Genomic DNA, 26,077 nt, shown 5'->3' on the forward strand with positions numbered 1-26,077 from the left:
GGCCAGCCTTCCCTCCTCGTCGGTAGGGGGGGGGAGAAACAACTCCGGCTCGGTTCGTCCTTGGGCGCCTTAAAAGTACAGGTAGTCCTCGCCTGGCGGCCACAATCGAACCCCAGGTTTCTTCCCAAGTGGCTAAGTGAAGCGATTGTGAATATATTTGGCCCGTGTTAACGACCTTTCTCGGCACGGTTGTTAAGCGGGTCGTTGCGGTTGGTATGTTAGTCACTGATCCCTGCTTCCTCCTTGACTTTGCTACTTATAAGAAGTGGGGGGTGTAACACGGTTGTTAAGTGAGCCCTGTTTCCTTCTTCACTTGTAAGAAGGTGGTGATCCCCGGACACTGCAATGGTCGTAAATATGAGTCAGTTGCCAAGCACCTGAATTTTGATCGCAGGAGCGTTGGGGATTCTGCGATGATGGTTGTAAGTGTGAAACATTTTTTTTGCCTTAATCTTTTATTTATTTTATGATTTATTTAGTTTGTCACTCACGTGCAAGATAACATGAATAAGAATTAACATGAATAAGAATATAGAAAATGGGGACAAATAAATGGGGACAGTGGGACAGGGACGTTAGGCACTTTCTTCAGTGCCGTCGTAACTTTTGGTCACTAAACGAACTGTTGTAAGTAGAGCACGGCCTGTCGTTTGTTCTGTGGCACCTGCAAGCGGAGAGCAAGGAAAAGGATGCCTCTGCCCACGTGCAGAATTCTCTCACGGACTTTCACTGTAGGTAGTTCAGGGGGCTATTTCCAGAGATTAGATAGGAAACATGTCTGTTATTGAGTGTAAAGTGTGGAAAAGGTTGGAGGAAAATAATATTTTTAAGAAAACACACACACACACACACACACACACACACACACACACACACACAGAGAGAGAGAGAGAGAGAGAGAGAGAGAGAGAGAGAGAGAGCATGCTGACTTTATTGTGCCATTAAAAACCAGGAGGCAGGAAACCCCTCACTCAGAAGGAATACAGTATATGGGATTTTGAGCACATGGGGGCACTTTGGCAAAATGGCTTCTAGCCATTCATGAAATGGCTGCTGTGGGCAAAGGAGAGAAAGTGGCCAGTGACAAAAACATGGATTTCCCAGAATGCTTCTTATCACCCCTTCTATTCCCTGCCACAACTGCAGCTTAGTTTCTAGCTTCTATGCTTCCAAACTAGGTTACTGCACATTTCCTGATCAAAAAGAAAAAGAAGAAAACAAACAGAAACAAAGCTAGCCCACCCTCTCCACCCTCCAAAAGGAATTTTATGGCATGCTTTTGCAGCCTGTTGACTTCACAATTTTTCAGCTAAACTATAGGGCAGTGGAGTTGGAGTTGGAGTTTATTCAATTTGTAGGCCGCCCTATTCCCCGAAGGGACTCAGGCGGCTGAACAAAGCCAAGGGAGGGGAAATTACAAAAAGTAAGACAAAGACAATCAGACAGTACGAACAATTTAAAAGCACAACAGACACAGCAAATTCGAGTAGGCGGGGGGGGGAACTCAACCCCAGGCTTGCTGGGACAGCCAGGTCTTCACGGCTGTCCGGAAGGCCTGAAGGGTGGAGAGGGTCCAAATCTCCACAGGGAGCTCGTTCCAAAGGGCCGGGGCAGCCACAGAGAAGGCCCTCCTCCGAGTAGTCGCCAGCCGACATTGGCTGGCAGATGGAATACGGAGGAGGCCTAATCTGTGGGATCGAATGGGTCTGTGGCAGGTAATCGTGATGGAAGTGATGGCGAACCTTTTTCGTCTCGGCTGCCAAAAGCATACGCCTGCGTGCCCATCCCCATAATTTAATCCCCCACACACACTATGCCCCTTGCGCATGTATGTGTGACCCCCTCGCTGCCCCGCGCATGCGTGCAGGGCTTTCTTGGAGCTTGGGGTGAGCAAAAATCCCCCCTGCCCCTTGGAGGCCAGAAACAGTCTGTTTTCCAACTTCCGGTTTGTGCATTGGGCATATTGAAGCCTCCGGAGAGCGAATAACAGCCCAACAAGCAGTCAGAAAACAGGCCGTTTCTGGCCTCCGGAGGGTGAAATATGGCTGAAAACCAAGGCCGAAAATCACCTGTCAGTGCGGGAGCTGACAGGGCAACGCTTCGCATACCCTCAGAAATGGCTCCATAGGTTCGCCATCACGGCTATAGTGTCTGTCTGTGTGTGTGCATGTGTGTGATACAAGCTGTGTGTGTGTGAGATACAAGCTGGGGAAATGACGCTACTAGGCGGCATTATTATGTTAGCTTCATCCTTTTTGTACATGCACAGATGAGGCGAGGCAGAATGCAATGCGAGTGTGGCCATTTTGACAAAGTCCCTGGATTCAATGGAGGTTACTACTAGCTAGGTGCTAAGTGAAGTGTAAGTGAGCATAAGTGCATGGATACCAGACGTATGAGCCGAGCCGAGCGGTACATTTAGAATAGCGAGGGAGAGACAAAACTATTATTAATGAAGTGTAGAGAGAGTCAAGGCCAATGTAAGAAAGCACTATATCATACAATGTGCAATTAAACTGAATAGAATAGAACAGAATAGAGCTGGAAGGTACCTTGAAGGTCCTCTAGTCCAGCCCCCTGCTCAAGCAGGAGAACCTCTACTCCTTCAGATACGTGGCTGTCTAGTCTCTTCTTGAAAACCTCCAGTGATCGTGTGCCCACCGTCTCTGAAGGCAAACTGTTCCACTGGTTAATTGTCCTCACCGTCAGGAAGTTTCTCCTTAATTCCAAGTTGCTTCCCTCTTTGGTTAGTTTCCAACCATTATTTCTTATCCTGCACTCTTGGAGAATAATTGGACCCCCTCTTCTTTGTAGCAGCCCCTCAAATACTAGAACACTGCTATCATGTCACCCCTTTGGGTGATTTAGATGTGTGGATGGCTCCCTGAAATGGATGGACACATTCACAATATTAATTCTAGCCACAGTTGTGATTGTAACTTGAAAGCTACCTGTGTGCTGCCTGTTGTGGAAAATCATATTATCAGTAGGAGAGGAGATGCTTTTCTTAGCACTATTGTTTCTCTTTTCACTGTTCCAATAACTCCAATTTTTCTCCCCTCTTAGTTCTATTGAGATAGATACCAGTAACCTGATTTTTCATATTTTTAAACTCTAAAACTATTCTTTTTGAGGTTTGGCGTTAATATAAGTCTATAGTACAAATGAATATAAGGACCTTAGAATAGATTAGAAAGTGGACCTTAGAATAGAATAGATTAGAAAGTGATTGAAAGAAACATTTTTGTCGTGCCCATCATGTGCAGAATTATTATTTTCATTGAGGTCTCTGTTATAACAATTTGCACAAAACAGTGCAGCTAGTTTCACTAACCTCACTGAGCCCAAATCTGACAATGGTTCACAGGGCGTGGCTCCACACACTATGTGTATTCAAAGTCACACATGCCACAATGCTACAGGGACGAGGTGGCTCAGTGGCTAAGACACTGGAGCTTGTCGATCGGAAAAGTCGGCAGTTCGGCGGTTCGAATCCCTAGTGCCATGTAACCGAGTGAGCTCCTGTTACTTGTCCTAGCTTCTGCCAACCTAGCAGTTTGAAAGCATGTAAAAATGCAAATAGGAACCACCGCTGGTAGGAAGGTAACAGCATTCCGTGCGCCTTCGGCCACATGACCACGGGTGACAGCGCTGGCTCTTTGGCTTTGAAACGGAGATGAGCACCTCCCCCTAGAGTCAGGAATGACTAGCACATATGTGCTGGTGGAACCTTTACAATGCTACATGTGCTACAACTCACTCATGATTCATTGAATTGTGTCCATCCGACAATTTTTTTTTCATGGGAGACACTATCTTGAACTGAATTCCAGGCGGATTTGTACAACATCTTAGATTAAAAAATGGTTGATGTTAGGAATATAATCGGTTGGGTTGGCAATATATAAATTATGTAACAATGCTATACCTGTTTCTTTAAATCCTACTATAAAATGTGATTGGTTGCTGTTTTCCTCAATCGGCCATAAGAGGGAGCCAGAATGTCTGTTAGCGCTCTGTTAGATGCTGGGCTGATCTGATCTGAGTGTTTTTGGAAGCTGGAAGTGTCGTGAGCTATTGTAAGTTTTGCAACTGTTAGCAAACTTTGAGTACCGAACTGATTATATGATACTGGACTATGTTATTTGGATTATCCCTTAACTGAAAGACATTGATGACTGACTGTCTTATCCATGTATGACTTGGACTGTTTGATGGACTCTGATACCTCTATTTCCACGAAAGTAAAAGCCTATTTAAACTGCAGGGTCTCTGTATGCTGGTATGCGTGTTCTCCAACACAACTCTCGCAACACTTTGCTGAACGTACTCGCTCTCCCAACAGGGAGCTTACCTATCACTTGACTACTTTGCCGTACACACCTTGCCAGGAATAAAGCAAGGATGGTGAAGTAGTTGTTCTGAGATGTTTAAAAATCTACTCACATCAGATTTTTTAAAATAAATGCCATCTGATTCCCCAAAGGGGAGGGTGTGACATCAGGCGCAAAAAAACAAAAACAAAAACTTTTAGCCTTTTGCAATGATCGGAATCACCTAACATTCAAAACTTACTCAGTTGTTCAGTTTTATAAGCAGGCTGCTGAATTGTATTAGATATGTATATATTCCCTATCTTTTTCCATATATGGGAATTTTAAAAAAACATAGAAATATAAAAAAACCCACCTCTAAGATCATTAGTTCATAGAGTCCAGTACCTTCTACACTAATTAGTAATGGATTTTTGGATGTCAACCAGCTCCATCTGGAAATCTGGTGACTGGCCTGAGATTCTTTGCATGCAAAGCATGTTCTGTATCATTAAGCTGCAGTCCTTCTGGCATCAATTTTTATTATTATGCCTTTGATTTTGCTTAAGCTGTGCATTTCCAGCAGCATTATTTATACAAAGGACCCAAGTTGCTTCTGTGTTTCTTTTCCAGCTTTTAAGGACATTGTCTCAAAATTATGACAATGGAAAGCTTATTGTTCAGTTTGCCATTGGAAATCTATTTATATCTCAGCAATATCCATAAACATCAGTTTCTTTTGTTCAGTGCAGCCCATTTTAGGAGTTGGCTAACAGAGATGAATCTAATGAAGTAATATTCAAGACAACAATTATCCTGTTTTTCCCCCAGAGATATACCTGTAAATTTACTTTTTCTTTATGAGAGTGCAAAGATGTGTTCCAGCTTGCAAACTAATTTTAAATTTGGCAATCCAATTAAGGCCCCAACCAAATGAGACACATAATCATATATATCTTCTACTTAACATTTTTAAATACCAAAAGTAGCCTTGAGAGAATCCACAATACTTAATATATGTTGTATTAGAACTAATGTTCCTCTTGAAAATTAGTTAGGCTCCTTGTTGTTTTTCATCTACAAGAGAAAATATGTAGACACTTACAATTCCTTCCAGGGCTGGTAAAGCTATAGGAAAAAGTAAGGATTTGGGGTATGAAGTAGAAATCACCCTGTAAAAAAATATTTCACCATTTTTTTTCAGACGCTGCTTTATTTAATTATTTACTTATTGGCTTGGCTTACAGGCTGTCCCAATCAACTAATTCCGAACAGTGTAACCCTCCCTTAAATCTGTAAACTTTGAATTAAAATGAATACATAATAATAAAAACCAAAACCAAAACCAAAGTCAGGAATCAAATATTCCAAAAAGCTAATTAAAATAATTATTCATTCAAAGGGATAGTCATGGTAGCTGTTAACTGTGGTAAAATAGTTTGGTCTTTGCAAACTTACAAAGGAGATACACGGGGTCCTCTCTTCTAGACCTTGGTAAACATGCAGATGTTATTCAGAGAAGATAGCCCCATAGTGTAGTGACCTAGGCTTCCCAAAAGCACAAAGCCGACTCCTCGTCTGATAAAACCCCTTTCATTTAGTTAAAGTGAATTCCTCTCCAGCAAAGTCCGGGCCAAACAGTCTTTCAAGAGATTTCACAAGCACAGATTTTTATCAGGATTGGAGAGCTGCCAGGCCGATATCTTCCAAATGCCACTCCGTAGCAGACAATACTTGGCAAGAAATCAGGAACAGATCTTCACGCTAATGAATAGAACTAATTGTCTCCTGCAAACTCCCTTCCCATTTCGCTCCTCTTTATTCCCTATGGGAGGGGCCATTCACTGTCCACCTGTGGCTTTACTCCCGAGTCGACCCTTGTTCCTTAGCTATTCCATTCTCCTGGCAGCTCTGCACATGCACACACTGGGAACAGGCTCCAGCCCTTCTTCTGCTCCACTGATGTCCAACTCTGAAGGCAGCTGATAACTATCAGATGACCCTAGCCCCCCCTCTTCCTCTGAAACAGAGCCCTCATTAGAGCCTTCCCCCAGACTCCAGGACTAGCCCATGTTCCTCCCCAACCTCCTCACTGTCCGAATCTGCTGCCAGATCCGCTGGCCGCTGGTGGGCCACAACACACAGATATCCAGGCCCTAAACCAAGGGGGACTTAAAAGAAGGCAGCTAGCACTTTGGATTGCACCCAGAAGCCATCTGGCAACTAGTTCAGTTATTGAAGTAGAGGTGATATATTGGTGCCTTTTGATGTTCCCATAATTACTGAAACTGCTGTATTCTGGACTAGGCGTAGCTTCCAAATTCCTTTCAAGGGCAGCCCCATGCAGAGCACATTCCATGAGTGCGATTCAAAAGCTGACTGAGGTATGAATGACATGAGTAAAGTCTCCCGTATCAAGAAAGGGCTTAGTTGGTGCGCAAGATGGAGATCAGCAAAGACAAGTTGTTATCTGTGGAGCACAGCTGTGAGTCCAAGAGGATTCCCAAATCGCAAACTAGGTCTGTTTGGAGAAGCACAACCTCATTCAGAACTAAAGATGATCTCACCCAGTGGCTTCATACAGATGTTGAACAGCGGTGGGGGAAAAGTTGAAAGGATCACGTACCTTGGTTCTAATTTACATGAAAGCTGGGACATGACCACTGAAGTAAAGACAAGGATAGAGAAAGCTTGAACATCATTCTTCAAAATGAAAAAGGTCTTCTGCAGTCACGACATAAGCCTAAGACTGAAAATCAGGCTTGTCAGATGTTACATCTTTTCTATCCTGCTGTACGGAGTGGAGAGTTGGTCTCTGAGAGAAAGCCACTTGAAGAAGACTAGAAGCTGGGTTGACAAAATCATAAATAATGAGGAGGAGGGAATACAAGGGAAATCATCAAAACCATTAAAAAGCAAAAGTTAGAATATTTTGGACAAGTGATGTGACACCTGGGAAAATACGGCATACTTCACTTAATTATCCAGGGAGAGATTGAAGGCAAATGAGGCCCAGGCAGAAGAAGAACATCATGGCTTCAAAATCTAAGGGTCTCATTTGGACAAAACTCAGGAGTACTTTTTCGTTTGGCTGTTGGTAAAAGTAGGATCGCCAACATGATCGCCGACGTCCGATGATGGATATGGCAGAAGAAGAAAGGAGAAGACGAGGAGGTTTAAGTTTGAGCTCGAAACTCAATTGGGATTATGCAATATTTTCAGGGTAATGCAATAGATCTGATGCACTCTGCCATTTCTGCTGTTCTGCTGTTTTTCCTAAGGACTCATCCACTACTTATTTTTATATCCTGCTTTCAGTTTTGCATTTGAAATGATCCTAGCTGCAATATTATTACTCATAAGAATGATATCCAAAGTCCTATAAAGCTAGCAGGCCTTACTGCGACCTTATCTTAACTAGTTGTGCTTTCTAAACAGAAGAGTTTTAAAAGTTTGAAGTCGGCCAGTATTAGCTTGTTTAGCAGCAAATGTAGGGAACAATCTATGTGGTCAAATGCAATCTATGTGAATCATGGCAAGCAGAGAGGAGAGAAAAATCACGTCTCTTCCATCTACCACATTAGCGTAAAGCTTTCTTCCTCCTTTGGGCATGTCTTCTTTTTTTTGCTGAGACCCATCATCTGCTGACATATCATAGTATGCGCCAAGCGAGCGTGTAATTTTTCAGCAGATTTAATCCAAAATGTCTCACTAGATTTGGAAGAACTCATTTCTTGCTCGGCATGTTTAAGGATCACCACGGTGTAGTTTGATCTCTCAGTGACTTCCTTGGTCATTAAACCCAATGAATTCGGAGGGACTTTGTTCCTAGCAAATATATGTTGAGTTTGCAGTCTGATAGATAGTGGCGTTATAAATCCAATTTGGTTCTTCCCGGAGCCAGACCTAAAGCTCTTTGAATAACACAAAAGTACCCAGCTAGCAAGCTAAACTTTTGCTTTGATTTGAGGTAGAGGTGAGTCACGTTCCAAGATCTAACTCCCCATTCATTACACAGCAGTTGTAAACTATTTGTTCTCAGGCACACCCTTTCCACATGGGATAATAGACTTTATATCACCGGGAAAGCAATTTTATCAATGTTTAAAAAGCATTACACATTGTTAACATTGTAAACAAAGTTTACATACAGACACAAACAATTAGGCCTAAACATAAAAGCTCATGGAGACCTGAATATGCTGCTAACCTTTGTTGCTGAATGAGCAAACTACTGTTAGGTCACAGACAGGAATTCTGGCTTTCTGTATCATTTCATTTTTCAGTTCAGAAGTGGGACACTTGGATTCTCATCACTTCCCATCTGATTCTCACTTATCTGATTCTCATCACTTCCTGACTTTAAGATTAAAACTTTACGTGTACATTACACATTACAAAGTATTGGAAGGGATCATTAGACCATTGAGCCCAATTCCCTGGTCAGTGTAGAGGTCCAGATCAAAGCATTTTAGACAGACGGCTATCTAGCCTCTGCTTGAATACATCTGGTCAAGGGGTATTCATCATCTTGCTCAGTATTTCCTTCCATTGTCCAATTTTCTTTTACTGAAGTAATTGTTCCTAATATAGGTAGTCCTCACTTAACCAACCGCAGTTGCGGAAGCGATAGGATTGCTAAGTGAAACATCACATGACCACACTAGATAATACGACATTAGTTTTTCTGAGGTTGTTAATTGCTACAGGTGATCAATCATGAGCCGTGATGGCGGAGTGGTTAGAATGCAGCATTTCAGGCTACTTTGCTGACTGCCAGCTGCCTACAGTTCTGCAGTTCAATTCTCACCCGCTCAAGGTTGACTCAGCCTTCCATCCTTCCGAGATTGGTAGAAAGAGGAGCCAGATTGTTGGGGGCAATAGGCTGACTCTGTAAACCACTTACATGATGTCATATGACTATGAGTCTGTGACCATAACTGTGAGTTGCAACTTCCTGCTGGCTTCCCCATTGACTTTTGTTTGCCAGAAGGTCACGAATGACAATCATATGACTGTAACAATACGAGTTCAAGAACCGCTTATAGACCTACTTTTCAGTGCCATAGTAACTTTAAACCATTGTCAAAAATGGTAATTGGTAAGCGAGGGATATCAATAATCATCTGAAATCTCCTTTCGTTTATAGATATTTGTGTGTGTGTGTGTGTGTCTAGTTCTCTAAGACTGCAAAGAACATGTCTTGATCATTTTCTTTCTGACGTCCTTTTAAATATTTGAAGAATGCTACTATCTACTTTCACTCATTTTTCTTCCAGATGAGACCGTGACCTTTGGCTGGAATGCAGTTGCCTTTCCAGTCTCTAATATTGTGTGTATGTGTTTTTGTGTGTTTGTGTATTTGTGCGTTCATGGGCGCGCGTGTGTGGAGAATAGCTCATTGTGACACTTGAGCGCCCAAGGAAAAATGATCAGGAGTTATGTCAAACGTATTATAACAAAGATCTTTAGTAAGTGCAGCTGTACATTTTCAACTCTTCTTTCTCTCTTATTCCAAGAAAGCAATTAAACACCCTGTTTCTAAGAGGAAGAAAATGATCAGGCTGCGAATTCCACAAAAGAGGCAGGAAGTTGGAAGAGTCTGTTCTTTATTCCACTTTCATTGATGCCCACACATACCACTTTGTGCTGTGCTCAAATATTATTTCACAATCTGTCTTGCATTTCCAGTCTGCCTGGGTGTGTTGAATTCAAACTTTATTTCCCTTCATTTTAATTCATTTCCATGCCACGGTCAAAGTTACGTGAATGCAGCACGCAATTTTCAACTGAGAGCATTTGGGCAATATTTCCATGTCTAAATATGACTTAAATGTATAGGGAAATATGGTGTGACTTCAGTTCAATGGTAGAAGTTAAGCTTTGCATGTAGAATGGCCAGGATTATATTCACTCCCTGGCAAGACAAGCATAAAAAAAAGAAAAAACCTCTGAAAAGCTTCAAAGTAAACCACGCCTTTTCACCCTAGTTGACCTCCAGATCTACTACAGATAATCCTTGACATACAACTATTCATATAGTGACCATTCAAAATGACAATGGCACTGAAAAAAAGTGACTTACGTTTTTCACACTTTTCCAACATCCCTCATGGTCACATGATCAAAATTCAGGTGCTTGGCACCTCGCATGCCCCCGAGGTCATGTGATCACCTTTTGTAACTTTCCCAGAAGGTGGCAGGCCTGAAGGCCCAATGTAAAAGAAGGGCAAATCCCTGCCCAGCACCCACATGTCCATCACATGATCCAATCAGGCAACATCCAAAACTGGAGATGCCTCCCAGTCACCCCATCGCAGCTGCAGGGTGAGATGTCCTTGACTCTCTAAGTAAAGAATGTTATTTTGACTATGTACCACCCATACTCCATATAATCCCCACTTCCCATTTTCCCACAGTAGAAATTGTGGCTGGCCTGAAGGCCCAGTGCAAAAAATGGTTTCCAGGCTTGATAGGAAGCTTCTTTTGACAAAGTCAATGTGGGGAGCCAGAGTTGCTTAATGGCTGCGTGAGTCACTTTCAACTGCAGCGATTCGCTTAACAACTGTGGCAAAAAAGCAGTAAAATGGGACAAGCCCATTTAACAACTGCCTTGCTTAGCAACTGAAAATTTGGGCTCGGTTGTGATCATAGCACGAAGATTGTCTGTAGTTGGTTCCTTTACATATTCAATTTGTAGGTCAGTCTGTAAAATTCTGGGTGACTTGCAGCATATAACCAAGAAAAATAATAGAACCACAGAATAATGTGAACAGGTAGTCCTGTCAGCGTTCCAAGTATCATGTAGAATTAAATCAGAGTCCAAGGCAAAACGATCCTTAAAGTTCCAATTTAATAAATCAGACATCTTAGCACATCTGTGTAATCCCAATTCTAAAGAGCTTCCTGGGATTCCACCCAGTTAAAAGTTCATGATCTTGTCCCCACACCCACAAATCCATCACATGGTCCAATTTTCTTCTTCCACGCTGTCATCTCCACCCAACTGCTTCCGGTCAGGTGTAAAAGTGCAGAGACAAATGATGACCTTGGTCTTCTAGAAAAGAATGACAACGACACATTCCACAATCCTACTCTTTTCTATTCCCCCCTCCCATCAACTATACTAATGAAACAGCATAATGAAATAAGAGAAAGTGTGGCAGGCCAAAAATTCTAAAAGGGATATAATTGCAGGCCTGACAAGTCCTTGACTTGCAACCTTTCCTTTAGTGATCATTCAAAGTTACAACGGCACTGAAAAAAGTGACATAACCGCTTTTCACACAATCTTTGCAGCAGCTTGTGCTGCCCCAGCGGTATATAGATAGTGTTGGAATTAAGAGCTGTCTCCTTTAAGAAACTACTCCTGGGAAATGTAGACAGAGACTACCTTATGGGAAATGTAGTTCCGTGACATGTGATCATATCTGTGTTTCTGTTTGGCCACTGGGGCGTTCTGCCTGTGCGCAGAACAGAGCCGGTAATTTTAAATGCCATTGTGAACCAGAGAAGCAATGCATGTGCCTCCGCTCAACATGGGAGCCAATTCATCATCTTTTTACACCACGTGATGGGACAGATTATGGAAAGTCAGAAGTATCTTAATACTGAATTCTTGTTATTAGGAATGCCTGATAATAAACATGATCTGAATGAGATTCCTAAGCGTGGCGTTAACTACATGCCCTGAGCGAGCCTACAGGCTCGAGGCAGAACATAACTGGCTCGTATTTATGACAGTTGCAGTGTCCAGGGAGGCATACGATCCCCTTTTGCAGCCTTTTATGAAGCAAAGTCAAGGGGGGGAGCCTGGTTTACTTTACAACCATGTTACTGGAACCATGTACTGGAGCCATGAGCCAGCAGTGTGCAGCAGCAGCCAAAAAAGCTAATACAGTCCTGGGTTGCATAAACAGAGGCATCAAATCAAGATCACGTGAAGTATTATTACCACTTTCTAAAACCCTCGTAAGAATACACCTGGAATACTGCAACTGATTTTGGTCACCATACTACAAAAAAAGATGTTGAGACTTTGGAAAAAGTTCAGAGAAGAGCGGCTAAGATGATCGAAGGCCTGGAGACTAAAACATATGAAGAACAGCTGCAAGACTTGGGCTTGGCTAGTCTAAAGAAAAGAAGACTTAGGGGTGACATGATAGCAGTATTCCAGTATTTGAAGGGCTGCCACAAAGAAGAGGGGGTCAAATTATTCTACAAAGAAACAGAGAGCAAGACAAGAAACAATGGTTGGAAACTAATCAAAGAAAGAAGCAACCTGGAATTAAGGAGATACTTGTGAGGACAGTGAAGAAAATTAACAGTGAGGCCAATTAAACAGTGGAACAGCTTGCCTTCAGAAATTGTGGGCACTCCCATCACTGGAGGTTTTTAAGAAGAGACTGGACAGTCACTGATCTGAAATGGTATAGGTTCTCTTGCTTAAGCAGGGGGCTGGACTAGAAGACTTCCAAGGTCCCTTCCAACTCATTCCTTCTATTCTATCCTAATAATTTAAAAACTGTGGTGATTCACTTAACAACTGTAGCAGGAAAGGTTGTAAAATGGGGCAAAACTCACTTAACAACTGTCTCACTGAGCAACAGAATTTTTGGCTCAGTTGTGGCTGTAAGTTGAGGACTGGTTTGTTTACAACAAGCAAACAAACAAACAAAAAAAGCCCAGAGGAAACCAACAATCAATTTAAAAAACTGAAAAATCTCACCATGCATTCTAACCCAGGTTCAGAGAACAGTTTTGCTAAACAGAGTAGGGATGATAGACCCTATTTCTGTATTGACTGGGATGATGAGAGTCAGAATTTAATACAACGCAGGAAGAAAAACTTTGAGCTGGGAGATATGATTAAACATTTGTGAACGCTTTTCTGCTGTTACAGCTGATCCCGCAAATGAGAAATATATAAGCAAACAGAGAGACGAATGTTATACTCTCATGCTGTTAAAAGAAATGCAGTTAATGCTTGAAAATAATATTGTAAGCTGGTGATATCTGGGAAAGGATGAGTCACATTTATTTTTATTTGAGCATGATGAGCACTATCTTGCAATTATATCAATTACTTTAGACATTATTCAACGTATACATATATATGAGCAATTACATATTAATCTGCAAGAAGAGGGCTGTGTAATAGATGGTTTGGGGGCATCTAAAAATGTGCTAAGATATGGCTGCTAACAGGGAGAATAAGCTGCAAATTGAGATTCAAGATCTGAGAATCTAGGTCAGCTGTAATGAGCACAGTGCAATAGAGACTCTAAGCAGTTAAAATCGGATGGATCGTAAAAATAAGGAATTACAAGACTGTGCTGTAGGTGTACAGCCTCATCTGGGCTCCCTAAATTAGCCTTTCTCTCCCAAACCTGCTGCAGAGGCAGCCACTTGAATTCAACTGCCAGATTGATTACTTTCATGGAATGGTGATGTTGATCTTTTCTTCCTTCCTCCTAATTTATATCACAGCCTTCTTCTAAGATAAGGGTAACTCGATTTCATTGAGAGCCACATCAGAGTTGTGTTTGATCTTGGTGTGTGTGTGTGTGTGTGTGTGTGTGTGTGTGTGTGTGTGTGGCTGGGGTAGGTGTGGCCAGGGTGGGCATGGCTGGGACGGGCCTGACCAGCTCAACATCACTTGTATGGGGGGCACCTGTGGTGACCAAGTGCTAAGCAGGACTTTCCTCAGACCCTCACTCACTCTCATTATAATCTCCCTCCCTCCCTCCTTTTCTTCTTTTTCCTTTCCTCTTCATTCTCCTTTCTTCTTCCTTCCTCTCTTTCTTTATTTTTCCTTCCTTGCTCTCTTCCAAGCTTTTCTTCTTTTTCTTTTTCTTTCCTGCATGCTCAAATGCAGAAGGCAAACATTTCTCCTTTTGTTTTATTTTTAATTTGTTTTGCTAGCCCTCTGCCAGCGAAAAATGGAGCGTGTGGCCCTCCCGAGCTCTGTTTTCGCTGGTAGGGGGCTGCAAGAGGCCATTGTGGCCAAAAACAGAGTCCTGGAGTATCCCTCCTGAGCTCTGTTTTTACTGCCAGAAGTACCCCGAACGAGTCCTTTGTTGTTTTCAGGGCAGGCCCGTGGGCCAGATTTGGCCTGCGGGCCTTGAGTTTGATACCCCTGTTCTAGGATCTGAAGGTATTTTTCTTGTTTTTGTTCTCATAAGGACAACTCTGTTGGATCAAGCCAAGTCCCACATCATTTTAGCGTTGTGTTTCTCACAGTGGCCAAGTAGATGCCTCCTAGGTTTTGACAAACAAGAAGATGAAACAACATACCCCTCTCCTGCAATTGTATTTAGAGGGTATGGTACCTTCAACCAAGAGATACTACTGGCTCTTCAAGACAAACTGGTTTTGATAGACTTGCCTTTGTGCCTTTATCCAGTCCCCACAACGGCATCAGAGCCATGGTGGCGCAGTGGCTAGAATGCAGTACTGCAGAATAATTCTGATGATGGTCGACTGCCAGTTTGGCAGTTCAGTTCTCACTGGTTCAAAGTCGACTCAGCCTTCCATCCCCCCCGAGGTCCATAAAATGAGGACACAGATTGTTGGGAGCAATATGCTGACTTTGTAAACCACTTAGAGGGCTGTAAAGCACTGTGAAGTGGTATATAAGTGCGATTGCTCTTGTTCTCGGTGCTCTGAAAGAGGTAGTCTGGCCTAAAAGAACATGACCAAAGTCGCCCAGCGGGTTTCCCCTGCTGTAGGTGGACTTGGACCTCAGTCTCCTTGGTCCTTGTCCAACACTTCATGCCAGTTGTCCTTCCTCGGGCAAGAAAATGGTCATAGCCATGCCTTTAGACCTGAGCTTTTGGAAGCAGGTGTGTTTTAGGAATGTTGATTTAGTTTATTGTGAATAAAATGAATGAACCTGCCTTTGCGTGCAGAAAAATGGACTTCGGTGTAAGAGAATGAAAAAATACTGTGAAGTAGATTGTGGTGGCTGAAAGTGTTGAAGCTAGAAGCAAAAAGGCTGTGGCCAGATCAGACCATGGTCAAAACATGGTGCAAGTGCCTTCTAAGGCAAAGAACCAAACAGCAAGATGTTAATTATCACATAAAAATATGCAAAGTTTAATCTCTGGGCCTCTTGGAAATAGAGGCCTTCACTGCTTGATTCTGCATTAGCTAATATTATTATTATTATCAGGGCTTCTGGTATCTGCAGTCAAAACAACTTAACTTCCAAGCTTAGTCCTTGACTTTGTCACTAGTTCCTGAATTCGGGTTTGAGTTCTCATAGAGAACTTTATTGTTGAATTTTAGGTTATACTCTGGCCTAAATGAGGACCTTAAAAACCCATACTACACTATTTTCCCAGTTAAGATGATCACCAAACTTTTTCTCCTCTCTCTGATGCTGTGTAAGAGGAAGAAAAGGGGGAAAAGTGAGGTTCATGGTCTTCCGAAAGATTGAGAATATAGGTGTTTAGCATTGCCAAACAGTAACAGCATTCATGGTATGAAGATTACGGATAGACAGTCTTTCTCATATCCATAGTGTTAAAACTTAAGGTCATCCATTAAACTTACATTTAAGTAAGACATGGTTAAATTTCTGGGATCTGCTGATATTTGAAAAATGCATTCATGTATTCTCTTGACAAGTTTTAGGATAAAGTTATATAAAGTTTGGCATTACTTTTTGATCCCAAATCTTGTGAGAAGTTGATGCTATGATATAACTTAAATATGAAAATAGCAGGGAAGATGTTCTGTTTTCCATTTACCACAGGCTGGGGATTTTCCTGTTTCTTTAGCCCTCTGAATTTGAGTTAGAGGAGAAGGAGAAGAAATTGTTGATCACTTTTTCCTGTTTGGGATGGGATGGGAGAATGGCAGAACTCTTGTTAATTTTTGCCTAATACTTTTTTAAAAATACAGATCCATTGTTCCACTATTTTATCAGTGAATTTGCTAAAATAAACATTGCAGTCATTATGCCAACAGGTCTGTTGTACAATATGTATATAAAGATCCTCAAAAGAAGAACAACCCCTTTAGAAGGATCCTATTCATAGTTCACCATTCAATCCGCGAAGAAAGTAAAGCCTCAACAGAATAAACCCACCTTTGTCCTTTGCCTTCAGGAGATTTCGTAATATTCCTCTCATATTACATCTTAGAAGATGCTGATCATTGTACAAGTGGCGACTCAGCTGAACCATGACTCAGCTGAATCAGGCTGAAATGGCAAACAATATATTTATGTACCCTCCCTAGGATCATGCATTCACCTCATGTCCCTTGAGCACAGTAAATATTCCTTCCACATGCCACACTACACCTTCCGCTTTTCACGTCATTTGAAGAGCGCTCCCAATATCTCAGCTTTCCTTTTATCACGTGGGAAGTGATTTGGTTCATATATGAATATGCATACAGAGTAGACCCAATAGTAGGACCAACTAGTGGGACTAACTACTGGCCTTAGTTGCTTCTATATTTCACCAATGCCTAAGACCATGATGGTGAACAAAATCTTCTCTTTTGTAGTGCCTGCCATATGGAACATAATCCCCCTGAGATTCAGGAGTTCAGGGGTGTCAAACTGGATTTCTTCAAGGGTCAGATCAACACTGTCATTCTCCATGGGCCGGGTGGGGGAAGATGGGACGGCCAGCCTCCTATAGCACTTTGCCAGCCAAAATGGGATGTGGGGGCTGCCAGAGGCACCAGGGGCCAGTCCGGCCAGATCTGGCCAGCGGGGATTGAGTTTGATACCGCTGCAATAGTCCTAGCTGTCTGCAAGGAATATAAATCCTTCCATTCTCCACTGTCCTGTCAGAGCTGAAGAAGTTTCTTGGATTAGAAACGAACCGTCTCCAAAGTAAAAGCAAGAAAGTCCAGTTTCCTCCTGAAAAAGCACCTTTGGGGATAGTCCTGACCCTTTGTCCTACTGCAAGGCTCCAAAGATTTGGCTCTTCCCCAAACAATAAGACAGATAGTGGAATGAGCATATGTAAAGTCTAAGACCAGTGAATAATATATGCGTTGGTTGGCCTTAGTGGTTTCTATATTTCACCAATGCCTAAGACCATGATGGCGAACATTTGGTATGTGTGGCATCGCCCGTTCCTCTTCCGGGGTTCTGGTGCGCATACGCACAGAACGATCAGCTGGTCTTCGTGTTTGTGGCAGTGCCAGAAACTGGAAGAGCTGGTCTTCTGTTTTCCGGTGTAAGCATGCATGGCGGCCAGCTGATCATCGCGTACGCATGCATGCCAGTAACCAGAAGTCTACCTGGCAACTGCGTATGCGAATGCTGGAAACCAGGAAGTTCATTTTCAGGCACACGGATGCCCTCTGTGCAGCTCCTCTCCTGGATTGCGTCCCAGATGAGCGTCTGCGCTCCCTTTTTGGTACTCGATACCGAAAAGGTTTGCCATCACTAGCCTAAGATAATTCCAATAGCTCTAAATAGAATTTTCTAACTAGGATGCGCCCAAGACAAATGAATAATATACCGGTTTTAAATATGGCTTTATAATATATATCATGGACATTTAATGCATGGACATTTAATTTAATGGAAATATCTAAAAAAAATGGGACAGTGTTTTAATGTTTCAGGCATTTGGATTATATTGTGAATTTGACAGATAAGAAACTTTGCAATTCTGTACATTTCTCTTCCCCTCTAAATGAAAAAAGACTTTTTTTTTGTAATTTTACACCTTGGGCATAATACCATTTTTTCGGGGAACTAATTATTTGCTATTTTTATATTAACTTCCTCCACTTTGTTTTATATTGGCTTCCTCCAACAAATTCATTTTTGATGCAGAGGTTTCTGTTCCCCATTCCATTTTTCATACGTTCACAATAATGAATAGTATCTGTTCTATGAAAGTCCCATTTATCAAATCTTTCCTGCTTGCCAACAATTTACTGTGCTTTCCTTTAGAATCTATACCTATTGGGCTAATCTTATACTTACGTATGTGGGGCAATTTTACTCCAGACAAGAATATTTTAAAAGAAAAATGGGCACTTAAAAAAAAAGGCTTGTTCTGATTTAAATGTAAATTAATTCTAGTGCCCATATTACAGCCAGAGCCAGAAGCTCTCTCCCCCTTCCCCCCAAAAATTGTGCTTGTTTGGTTGTGAGCTAGCTATATGCCATGGAGGCAATGTGACTGAAGTCCTGCCCTTCTAGCTTTTCATTGAGAATGGCATTTTATAAGTAGAACATTCCCCCCCCCCCATAAATGTGCCTTGTTATTCAGGAGTTAATTTATAAATGTCAGTAATGTAGTTCTGATTGTGATTTGTTGGATATGATAGCTAGTTAGCTAGTCATAGATGTTTTTCTGACCTTGGCTTCCCCAAAAAGCAGGAAGCAGATTCCTGGTCCCGACAAAATCCCTTTTATTAACCTTTGCTTTATTAAGCAAAGGCCTGGTAAACAGTCTTTCAAAGGTGAATTTATGACCACAGACCTTATCTAGTTTGGAAAGCTGCCATGTAAATATTTTCCAAACTCAGACTTGGAACAGAGTCTCTGAGATTCACGGACAGATCTTCACACTCCTGAAATGAATGAACAAACAAATTGTTTCGTGCAAAAGCCCACTCCCCTTTCGCTCCTCTTTTATTTCCATTCACTGTCCACCTGTCGACCCTGATTTCTTAGTTGTTCTTTTCTTCTGGCAGCTCTGCGCATGCGCACATTGGGAACAGGCTCCAGCTGCTCTTCTGCCTCACTGCTGTCTAGCTCTGAAGGCAGCTGAGGACTGCCAGATGGCGTTGGCCCCATCTATGCCTCCGACGCAGAGCACTTGTATAGATAGATCTTAGCTGTATAATGTAAAATCATTAATATGAGAAGAACTTTGAATATTTTTCAGTTCATAAATGACATGTTAGGAGAATAAGTCTGCAGAAACCTAAATGACCGATGGATGGCAGCTAAAACAAGAGGGAAACCCTCCATTATTTGGTCTTATGGTCATCTGGATTTTTTGCAACTCAGAGGTGGAAACCCTATTGTAGATTTCCAATTCATGACTTTCAGAAGAGCAGCTCTAGCAAAGAGGAGTTAAAGCTCAAATGAAAGATGATACTAACTTTTTTTTAAAGTTTATCTTAGAATATTTTTGTTAAAGATTTATACCCTGTATTGGTTCTGAGAAGTTGGGGGGGGGGAGGTTGGGGGGGTTGGGGGGAGGGTAGGGGGGAGGGAGGTAAATATTTCTAAAAGTTTTTTTTTCAAAATTTTCAATAAAAAAAAAAGAGCAGCTCTGTTTTCTCTAATCGCAAGATATTACATTGAGGTTTGGACACCTGTAGTAGTATAATAAAGGCCCAACCCTCAGGCATTAAACCTTCTTTTAACACAGAGGTACCCAATCTCGGGGCCGTGGTCCACTAGTGGGCAATGAAATGTTTGCAACTGGACCATGGAAATGGTGAGCAAGTGTGCATAGGCACCCCCCGTGCAAGCAGTGGGCAAGCGCATGGACACCAGTGGTGGGTTCCACATGGATGTGTGCAATGTGCGTGCACACATTCGCAGCACACGCATGCATCTTAGTGCCTCTGTGAGCATCCATGATGCTCCAGCTGCTCAGCGGAGCATTGCGCAGGCGTTGTATTTTGCCGTGCGCGGAAGCGCAGAAGACTTAAAAGACCGGTAAGGAGCTTGGGCAGGCGGGTGGGCCCTCCGGAGCACCGTACCAGAATGGCGCTCCATTTGTGTGAATGGCGGGTATGTGTGCATGCTACTTGCGCAAATGTAGCAGCACGCATACATGCTTCCCATCCGCTCACGTAGAAAAATCCCGTCTCTCCCCCCCCCCCCCTCGCTTGTCCTCAAAGCAGGAAAGTTTGGGAAACTCTGTTTTAGCAGATTGATTTCAAAGAGAAAATGGCCAGAATATACATCAATTTTGTGATTAAAATGGATGTTTTTGACATGCCAGTAGGCTCAAACAAGAACAACAATTCTGGAACTCACTCCGAAGCTGGGGCTTCATCAGCACTATATAGTGACTATTTCAATTCTTCCGATCATCCCAATAGAACGTGTTTCTGAAGCATTGTGGAAAAATATAACAACTACTATTCACTATTGATTGAAGAATTGTTTCTGCCTGTCAATCACTGCATTGAATAAGGAATTAACCCAACCAAATGCATGGCTGGAAATAGCCTTGTTAAGAATTGTGGATTCATATAGATGATTTGCTCTGAACAAAATTAAACGAATAATAAGAATTGGACAATGAAAAGAGGGAGATAAGGGGAAAAAAAACCTTTCTGACTCATATGCCTTTGATAAATGTTTAACTACAATAAAAAGTGACAGCTCACTTTTATGAATACTAGAAAGCAAACTCTCAAGACCATTTCTCAAAGGGAGGAAAAATTGCTTATGCACAAACTTAACCATTTGAGAAAAATTGCCTAAGTAAATGAATAATTTACAGCAGTGTTTCTCAACCTTGACAACTTTAAAATGTCTAGACTTCAACTCTCAGAATTTCCCAGCAAGCATAATTTGCAGTATTAATTCATTACAGTATTTAAATTTGAAACAACTAACTTTGATGCATGTTGCTAGAAAGCTAAAGGGTTGCTAGAAGCTTTTCTAGACTGATGTGAAAGATATATTGCATCTGGGCAATCTATACTGAGGATTCATTTATTTTTGTAATGAGAACATTCAGATTTGGCTGATAAATGTACAGTATTTGATCAGTTTCCTAACTTCAGCTACTTAGCTGTATGTGCATATATATATATATGTATCAGTGGTGTGTTCTTACTGGTTTGGACCGGTTTGGCTGAATCGGTAGTGGTTTGGCAGCCTGGGTCACTGGAACTGGCAGCAACCCAGGCCTGCCACGCCCCCGAACTGGTTCTCCATAAGCGCTGCCATTTTGTTTTTTGCTTCTGCACATGCGCAGAGCAATTTTAATCAAACATATGCCCACATGTCCATGAGCGAACCGGCAGTCGTGTCTGCTGGAACTCACCCCTGGTATGTATATGTGTGTGTGTGTGTCAGTGGTGGGTTTCAAAAACTTTTAGAACCTCTTCTGTAGGTGTGGCCGGCTTTGTGGGAATGGTTTGCTGGCCATGTGACCAGTGGGAGTGACTTGCTGGCCATGTGACCGGGTGGGAGTGGCTTGCCAGCCATGTGATTGGGTGGGCCTAGCCAACTTGTAAAATGTGGTGAAACTCACTTAACAGCGTTCTTGCTTAGCAACCAAAATGTTGGCTCAGAAACTCTGGCATTTGAAGCACGCAAGTCTTAAAGCTGTCAAGTTACAAGACCCTTGTAGAAAAAAAAAACCCAGGGGTATTCAAACTTGACAGCTTTAAGACTTGTGGACTTCAACTCCCAGAATTCCTCCTCTCATTCTCCATCTTGATGATGTGTGGCTGGGCGGGGGGAGGGAGCTGGAACCTGTTTTAAACGGCACTGTAGATTTGTGGAACCTCCTCTATAGAAGAGGTTAAAACCCACCCCTGGTGTGTGTGTACACAGATGCCACATTTATACGATTGCCCATTTCAAAGTAAAGTGACTCTAGGCCACTTACAGTTAAAAACCTACATAATGATGTGTTAAATGTATATTTTACTGACAAAGAAATTAAGAAATAAAGAAAAAAATATAAATTTAACACGAAAAATATTTTGTCACAAAATCGACTGCCTGCGAAGGCTTCTGGATTGGGGCTGAAAGGTGAAAGCGGAAACAACTGTATGCTCTGTCCCATATTTGTGTAGACCAGGTTGCCCTGATAAAAAAAAACCATATAGAGTATAATAACAGAGTTGGAAGGGACCTTGGAGGTCTTCTAGTCCAACCCCCTGCCTAAGCAGGAAACCCTACACCAATGATGATTGGTACCAAAGATGATTGGTACATTTGGATTGCATGTAATAGCTTCTGATTAGTAAGTCCCGAGGCTGTATTTAACTGTATGCCTACAAATTTTCTTAACTTAATAGAATACTATCTAGTTTGTGTCCCATTCCCTCCCCCCCTCCAAATATAACACGTATGGCAGAAGATGTCTGTATGATCCATTAATGTAATGGAAACCATAAAGAAAATCATATTTTATGAGGCTCCCTATACATTACTCGTTTTATCAGGTTCACAATGCATTACTTTTCACAGCTCATTTCCACCATATCTAACTTCACAATGTGGAGAACCAAATGTGTCCATTAGGAATCCTTATTAACTCCCAGTGCTGGAGAATGTTATTAGTTAATAGGGTTAATTATTAATTAGCCTGAAATCAATCACTCTAACTACCTATCTCTTAAGTGCAGTGTGGGTAGACAAATAAGTACTGTTACTATTTCAGTTGGCTTTCTTTGGATGTTCACATTTGGGAAGATGGAAAATTCGGGAGGAATGAGTACCGCTTTATCATGCCTTGGTAAGGCCACACTTAGAACACTGCATCCAGATTTAGTTGCCACAATATAAAAAAAAGGCACTGAAACTCTAGAAAGAGTGCAGAGAAGAGCAACAAAAATGATTAGGGGATTGGAGGCTAAAGCATATGAAGAATGGCTTCAGGAATTGGGTAGCTTAATGAAAAGAAGGACAAGGGGTGACATGATAGCAGGGTTCCAATATTTGAGGGGCTGATACAAAGAAGAGGGCCAAAGCACCCGAAGGGAAGGGAAGAACCAATGGATGGAAACTAATCAAGGAGAGAACCAATCTATAGTTAAGGAGAACAATTAGTCAGTGGAACGACTTGCCTCCAGAAGTTGTGGATGCTCCAACACTGGAGGTTTTAAAGAAGAGATTCAACAACTATTTGTCTGAAATGGTATAGGGTTTCCTGCCTGGGCAGAGGGTTGGACTCGAAGACCTTCAAACTCACTTCCAACTGTTATTCTCCTTGCATTAAAGAAACATTAAAAAACCTTTGCTGTTCTCTCAATTGATGAAGAGGAGAAGAGACTGAAAATCTAAGACCAAACAGACTTACTTAGGATTAAATCTCTGTAGAAATAATTTCCATGTAAATATGAATGAAAAGCTAGCACCTTGCATATAATTTCCATTTTTTCTTCATCATAGATCGAGCAGGAAAACAAAACTGAAACATTGTTGGAAAAGTAGGGAGGTTTACAAATAGAACATGGGCATTGTCTGAGCTGTCCTTTCTCTTCAAAGTTGTCTGTTTAAAATCTCAGTTTGAAAACATTTTACTTCTAGGCAGGACGTGAATGAAATGCTGAAATGTAAAGATAACTACCCCACTTTTTTTTTTTTATAAAGGAAACATAGCATTTAATTATTCAGTCCCACCAAATAACTCTGTCATATTAAATAGAAAAGGGTTCAACAGTATTTTAAAACTTATCAATCCTTGATCATTTTTAAACATTTTATTGTTTCTCATATTTGCACGTAAAGGAGTATGCTGCGTCCATCATAATTACATGACAATCCTGTAGAACAGGTTGCGTTGGGCAAGTGCATTAGACTTAAGGTTACAGAGTCGGCTCCATCAGGCTGAACCTGAATCAAAGCACCACACGCCACAGTTGAGTATTTCTCCTTTATGTTGAGCTTAACTTCCTTGTGGACACATCCATTTAGAGTTTGTTGGAAGAAATATCCTTCTGGATTCACTTCCAAGTGGGGGGAAAAAACACTGGAAACACGGAGGCTGTTTGGAAAGATGGTTTAATGGTGGACATGATCACATGCCTTGGAGCTCCTGGATGAAAAGGGAAGAGATGCTGAGAATCCTTGGGTTTTATGCCCTCTCCCGGGCTTTGAACTTTCTGGGGCGCAGGAAGGGTATCCTGATTGGTTGCTGTCAGAGGTCATAGCTAGCTTTGTAGGTTGTCTATGTGCTAAGTTTGGTTGGAACTTGGTGGGTGGTGCAATGAAATGGAGTAGATCTTTGTTATGTAGAATAGGCTGGCTCAGGCCTTAATGGCCCATTGACACAGGTGAGGGGGGGGGGCTATTAAGAGTGAGTCTGTTTCCTGCCTAAAAACATGTTTCTCCATTTCTCATCCAGGGAAATATAATGTTCTGCCTTTTCAATATTTCCCAGGATATTTCATTTTTCTAGGAGACGGATGGGTGCTAACTTCCTACAGTTTCTTTCACAACAAAATTAAAGTGGTTTGCTATTATCTTCTTCCAGAGTGTTTTCAAGAAGATGCTCCAGTCCCGGATACCTTTTGCTATCTTTTTCTAGTGTAACCATTTTCAATTCAAGGAATTCTTTGATCCCCAGACAGAAGTCTATTTTGTCTGCTCATTCTGAAATCTATGGCATTACAGCTGCATGTAGCTCTTTAACTTCCATAGTTCCCTCTGAATGTACCACTGAACTTAAATTTCTCATTTTTTTCAGGTTGGAAACAGAGAAGAAAAATAGCATAAGCCTTAGGTTCGTGGTAATAGCTGACTGAATTCATCAGGGGTCAGAAACTAAGCAGTACTGGATCTGGTTAGCATTTATTTTACTTTATTTTAAAAAAAATATTGCACAACAACTTAAAAAAAAGACAAAAAGAGTAAAATGTGCAACAGGTAAAAAAGCAGATAATCAACCTTAAAATGGCCAGAGGATGGTAAAGGACAGGAAGGCCTGGAGGAACATTGTCCATGGGGTTGCAATGAGTCGGTCACGACTTTGCAACTAACAACAACAACAACCTTAAAAAATTAAGCAAGGGAAAGGGGAAAAAAAGCATTTGATAGGAGATTTCTAGTGGCTTCCAAGCGTGTAGACGTAATTGTGACATTAAAAAAAAAAAATTCAAGACGACAGCAGTAAATTCTGATTGTCTTATCAAGAAAACTACATGCATGTATCAATGTATCAACTTAAAGATTTTATCCGTTGTATTTTATGATGGGTGATTTTAATGTTTTTTTAAAGTTTTTATGCTGTAAGGCATCCATTTCAGCCATAAAGTTGAGCTCAATATAATGGCATTCTTTTCTTTCAAAGTAGACTTATAGAGTGAGAAAAGAACTTATCCCAGGTAGTAGTAGTAGTAGTAGCGTGAAAATCATCGATTTTACAGCCCCACTGATTTTCCTATTGTTGTCAGTTCCCCGCATTCCCCCATCCCACAAAGAATAAACAAGTCAGGTCTACAGCTACGTATTCAAGATTGCCCAATCCTGGATAAGATCTAAGAAAAATCTAGTCACAAGATCACCAATGTTCCTTAAATATGTCTAGAGTTATACTGACTATTAAAGAAAGATGCCGAATCAGCCCTGGAGACTGGGTGTTAATAAACCATCTGCTATATTCTTTTCACAGACCCTGCTTGCTGGAACATCTGCTTTAGGAAAAGCCTGTGCGGTGAGAAGTTGCAACGTAGAGCTGAAAGCATGTGAATAGATTCATGAGGGAATGTTGTTTGCCTCTTCAATTGCATCATGGCTCCATCACTGCGGGGAAATTTGATTTATGAAGCTCAGCTACCACGTCTGTTCTGTGCTCCTGTTTTGTTGCTTATTTTAGAAACACCAGCATGGGCTCCTGATTGGCTACTTTCCTCCCCGAGTAACGTGATGATTGGTTGCGCACTCACACTTCGTTGTGTGGGTCTCGCGCCTGTTTGATTGTGTGTGCAGCGTGCTGCATACCAATGGGGTAGGATAAAGCAAGAAGCCTTTGGAAGCAACTGTTGTGATCTCGGGGAGATGTCCTTGATAGAGCTTTTTCAGCTTTTTCAGCTTATTAAAAAGGCAAACCATATGCCTTTAACCACAGCCA

At 41.7% G+C, this 26,077-nt stretch overlaps 1 long non-coding RNA gene across 2 annotated transcripts; it reads left to right on the top strand.

Annotated features, from left to right (window-relative positions):
* On the top strand, nt 1-26,077 carry LOC106546845 (uncharacterized). 2 transcript variants are annotated; one of them, XR_015697859.1, is made up of 3 exons: nt 1-81; nt 24,695-24,790; nt 25,619-26,077. It is a non-coding gene; the product is annotated as an uncharacterized LOC106546845 (long non-coding RNA). The 2 variants fall into 2 exon arrangements; XR_001313395.2 differs by lacking the exon at nt 1-81 and having other exon boundaries at nt 24,290-24,790.

Source organism: Thamnophis sirtalis, unplaced genomic scaffold (assembly GCF_051295495.1).
Source record: "Thamnophis sirtalis isolate CommonGarterSnake01/CBP01778 unplaced genomic scaffold, rThaSir2_p1.2 scaffold_10, whole genome shotgun sequence".
NCBI lineage: Eukaryota > Metazoa > Chordata > Lepidosauria > Squamata > Natricidae > Thamnophis > Thamnophis sirtalis.